Source organism: Poecile atricapillus, unplaced genomic scaffold (genome assembly GCF_030490865.1).
Source record: "Poecile atricapillus isolate bPoeAtr1 unplaced genomic scaffold, bPoeAtr1.hap1 scaffold_349, whole genome shotgun sequence".
NCBI classification, from domain to species: domain Eukaryota; kingdom Metazoa; phylum Chordata; class Aves; order Passeriformes; family Paridae; genus Poecile; species Poecile atricapillus.
In genome coordinates this window covers 25,198-29,857 of record NW_026709146.1, presented here as the reverse complement: position 1 = coordinate 29,857, position 4,660 = coordinate 25,198, and the positions used below count along the sequence as shown (strand labels likewise).

The 4,660-nt window shown below is 66.1% G+C and overlaps 1 long non-coding RNA gene across 2 annotated transcripts; it reads left to right on the top strand.

Annotated features, from left to right (window-relative positions):
• The first annotated feature begins 3,128 nt into the window (after positions 1–3,128).
• Positions 3,129–3,711, top strand: LOC131574488 (uncharacterized). 2 transcript variants are annotated; one of them, XR_009276518.1, is made up of 3 exons: positions 3,129–3,348; positions 3,425–3,441; positions 3,516–3,711. It is a non-coding gene; the product is annotated as an uncharacterized LOC131574488 (long non-coding RNA). The 2 variants fall into 2 exon arrangements; XR_009276517.1 differs by having other exon boundaries at positions 3,267–3,291; positions 3,410–3,460.
• The last annotated feature ends 949 nt before the right edge of the window (positions 3,712–4,660 follow it).

Below are 4,660 nucleotides of genomic sequence, written 5' to 3'. Positions count from 1 at the left end.
CAATAGGGATGTCAATCTTCGCTGCTCCAAGCGGCCAATCAGGAGCATGGGTGGGGCGAAAGGGGCGTGATTTCAATGAGGATGACGTCATCGCCCCTCTGGCCACGCCTCCCGCGCGTTCTGATTGGCGAAAAAGGGCGGGAGGGGCGCGCGCCGCCCTGTGATTGGCGGGGAGGGGGCGGGAAAGGAGCGGGGCCAGAGGGGAAAGGCACGTGGAGGGGGGGACAGGGATGGGGACAGGGACAGGGGACAGGGACAGGGATGGGACAGGGGACAGGGACAGGGATGGGGACAGGGACAGGGGACAGGGATGGGACAGGGGACAGGGGACAGGGACAGGGTGGACAGGGACAGGGATGGGGACAGGGGATAGGGACAGGGGACAGGGACAGGGATGGGGACAGGGATGGGGACAGGGGATAGGGGACAGGGGACAGGGACAGGGATGGGGACAGGGATGGGGACAGGGGATAGGGGACAGGGGATAGGGACAGGGACAGGGATGGGGACAGGGATGGGGACGGGGACAGGGGACAGGGATGGGACAGGGACAGGGATGGGGACAGGGACAGGGAAGGGGACAGGGATGGGACAGGGACGGGGACAGGGATGGGACAGGGGACGGGGACAGGGATGGGACAGGGATGGGGACAGGGATGGGGACAGGGATGGGACAGGGATGGGGACAGGGATGGGGAAGGGGACAGGGATGGGACAGGGATGGACAGGGATGGGGACAGGGGACAGGGATGGGGACAGGGATGGGACAGGGACAGGGGACAGGGACAGGGATGGGGACAGGGGACAGGGGATAGGGACAGGGATGGGGACAGGGATGGGGGATGGGGACGGGGATGGGGACAGGGATGGGGACAGGGATGGACAAGGACAGGAGACAGGGATGGGGACAGGACAGGGACGGGATGGGATGGGATGAAGATGGGGACAGGGATGGTACAAGTACAGGGACAGGGACAGGGACAGGGGTGGGGACAAGGAGTGGAGAGAGATGGGACAGGGATGGGACAGTGAAGGGGACAGGGACAGGGATGGGAATGGGACAAGGACAGGGACAAGGAGTGGACAGTGGTGGGGACAGGACAGGGACAGGGATGGGGACAGCGATGGGGGACAGGACAGGGATGGGGACAGGACAGGGATGGGGACAGGACAGGGATGGGGACAGGAAAGGGACAGGACAAGGAGTGGACAGTGAAGGGGACAAGGCTGGGACATGGATGGAGACAGGGACAGGACAAGAATGGGACAGGGATGGGGACAAGGAGTGGACAGTGTTGGGGACAGGGACAGGGACAGGACCGGGATGGGAATGGGACAAGGACAGGGACAAGGAGTGGACAAGGATGGGGACAGGGACAGGGTTGGGGACAAGACAGTGTTGGGGACAGGACAGGGACAAGACGGGGATGGGGACAGTGTTGGGGACAGGACAGGGATGGGGACAGGACAGGGATGGGGACAGGGAGAGGACAGGAGGTTCTCCCTGAGGTCACGCTGTCCCCGCTGTCCCCACCCCCTCCATCCCTCGCACCCCACCCCCATGTCCCCGTGTCCCTGTCCCCCGTGTCCCTCTGTCCCCGTGTCCCCCTGTCCCGTGTCCCTCTGTCCCCGTGTCCCTCTGTCCCTCTGTCCCCGTGTCCCTCTGTCCCCCGTGTCCCTCTGTCCCCGTGTCCCCGTGTCCTCTGTCCCCCGTGTCCCTCTGTCCCCCGTGTCCCCTCTGTCTCTCTGTCCCCGTGTCCTCTGTCCCCCGTGTCCCTCTGTCTCTCTGTCCCCCGTGTCCCTCTGTCCCCCGTGTCCCTCTGTCCCCCGTGTCCCTCTGTCCCCCGTGTCCTCTGTCTCTCTGTCCCCGTGTCCCTCTGTCCCCCGTGTCCTCTGTCTCTCTGTCCCCGTGTCCCTCTGTCCCCCGTGTCCTCTGTCCCCGTGTCCCTCTGTCTCTCTGTCCCCGTGTCTCTCTGTCCCCGTGTCCCTCTGTCCCCCGTGTCCCTCTGTCTCTCTGTCCCCGTGTCCCTCTGTCCCCCGTGTCCTCTGTCTCTCTGTCCCCGTGTCCCTCTGTCCCCCGTGTCCCCCTGTCCCTCTGTCCCCGTGTCCCCCTGTCCCCGTGTCCCTCTGTCCCTCTGTCCCCGTGTCCCCCCCACCCCGTGTCGGGGACGGGGACACCGAGGTGGCACCGGGGGGGGAGGGACACGGGGGGAGGTGACACGGGGGGGGGGGGAGGTGACAAAGAGGCGGTGCCACCCCCGGTGGTCTCCATCCTCGACACGGGGGGGGGGTTCGGGGGGTTCGGGGGGTCCCACCCAGTGGGCGTGGCTCCCTCTCCGGGCTCAAACCCCGCCCCCCTCAGGCCCCGCCCCGGCCCGCAGCGCCTCCGGCAGCGCCGCAGCGCCGGGACCGATGGGCCGGGACCGGTACCGGGGGGGGCTCGGGGGGCTCGGGGGTTCGGGGGGTTCGGGGGGGTTCGGGGGGATCGGGGGGATCGGGGGAGGGGCGGGGGAGGGGACAGCGCGCGGGCTGCGGGAGGGGGGGAGGGGGGAGGATGCGGGGGAGGGGGAGAGGGGGAATTTGGGGGGGTTTGGGGGGGGGCGGGCGCGGGCGTGGGGAGGGGGCAGAGGGGGAGGGGGCACCTGAGCAGGTGTGAGGCTGAGGGGGGAACGGGGGGGGGCGGGACAGGGGTGATGGGGACAGCTGTGTCCAGGTGTGACAGGGACAGGTGTGACACAGGGCCAGGTGTGTCCAGGTGTGACAGGGACAGCTGTGTCCAGGTGTGACAGGGCCAGGTGTGACACAGGGCCAGGTGTGTCCAGGTGTGACAGGGACAGCTGTGTCCAGGTGTGACAGGGCCAGGTGTGACACAAGGCCAGGTGTGACAGGGCCAGGTGTGTCCAGGTGTGGCAGGGCCAGGGATGTCCAGGTGTGACACAGGGCCAGGTGTGTCCAGGTGTGACAGGGCCAGGGATGTCCAGGTGTGACACAGGGCCAGGTGTGTCAGGGCCAGGTGTGACAGGGCCAGGGATGTCCAGGTGTGTCCAGATGTGACAGGGCCAGGTGCGACAGGGCCAGGTGCGACAGGGCCAGGTGTGACATAGGGTGAGGTGTGACAGGGCCAGGTGTGTCCAGGTGTGACAGGGACAGGTGTGACAGGGACAGGTGTGTCCAGGTGTTTCAGGGCTGTCCAGGTGTCAGGGCCAGGGATGTCCAGGTGTGACAAGGTGTGACAGGGCCAGGTGTGACAGGGCTAGGTGTGTTGGGGCCAGGTGTGACAGGTGTGTCCAGGTGTTTCGGGGCTGTCCAGGTGTAAGGGCCACGTGTGTCCAGGTGTGACAGGGCCAGGTGTGATAGGTGTGTCCAGGTGTTTCAGGGCTGTCCAGGTGTCAGGGCCAAGGATGTCCAGGTGTGACAGGGCCAGGTGTGTTGGGGCCAGGTGTGACAGGTGTGTCCAGGTGTCAGGGCCAGGTGTGTCAGGACCAGGTGTGTCCAGGTGTTTCGGGGCTGTCCAGGTGTCAGGGCCAGGTGTGTTGGGGCCAGGTGTGACAGGTGTGTCCAGGTGTCAGGGCCAGGTGTATCCAGGTGTGTCAGGGCCAGGTGTATCCAGGTGTTTCGGGGCTGTCCAGGTGTCAGGGCCAGGTGTGAGCAGGAGCTGGGAGTTACTGGGTGAACTGGGGGTTACTGGGTAAACTGGGGGTTACTGGGAGCATTGGGGTGAACTGGGGGTTACTGGGAACGCTGGGGATTACTGGGTGAGCTGGGGTGAACTGGGGGTTACTGGGTAAACTGGGAGTTACTGGGAGCACTGGGGGTTACTGGGAACACTGGGGGTTACTGGGTGAGCTGGGGTGAACTGGGGGTTACTGGGAGCACTGGGGTGAACTGGGGGTTACTGGGGGTTACTGGGAACACTGGGGGTTACTGGGTGAACTGGGGTGAACTGGGGGTTACTGGGTAAACTGGGGGTTACTGGGAGCACTGGGGGTTACTGGGTGAACTGGGGGTTACTGAGAACGCTGGGGGTTACTGGGTGAACTGGGGGTTACTGGGTAAACTGGGAGTTACTGGGAGCACTGGGGGTTACTGGGAGCACTGGGGTGAACTGGGGGTTACTGGGAACACTGGGGGTTACTGGGAACACTGGGGGTTACTGGGTGAGCTGGGGTGAACTGGGGGTTACTGGGAACACTGGGGGTTACTGGGAACACTGGGGGTTACTGGGTGAGCTGGGGTGAACTGGGGGTTACTGGGTGAACTGGGGGTTACTGGGTGAACTGGGGGTTACTGGGAGCACTGGGAGCCCACGTGTGCCCAGCTGTGCGGCGCTGGGGGCGGGGCTTTCCCCGTGATGGGCGGGGTTTAACCCACGGGGAGAGGGAGCTGTTTTTTCCCGCCAAGTGGGCGTGGCTTTGCCCATATATGGACGAGGTTTTCCCGCCCTCTCCCCGAGGCCACGCCCCCCGCTTGGCGCAGTCCGCGCGCGCCGCCGCAGGGCCGGGGGCGGGGCCTCCGCGCTGGACACGCCCCCCGCGGGCGCTGATTGGCTGAAAACGGGGGATGGACGGGAGGGGGCGGGGTTTGGGCGGGGCGAGGGGGGACTGGGGGGGTTTGGGGGGGGAACTGGGGGAACTGGGAGGGACTGGGGGGTGAACTGGGA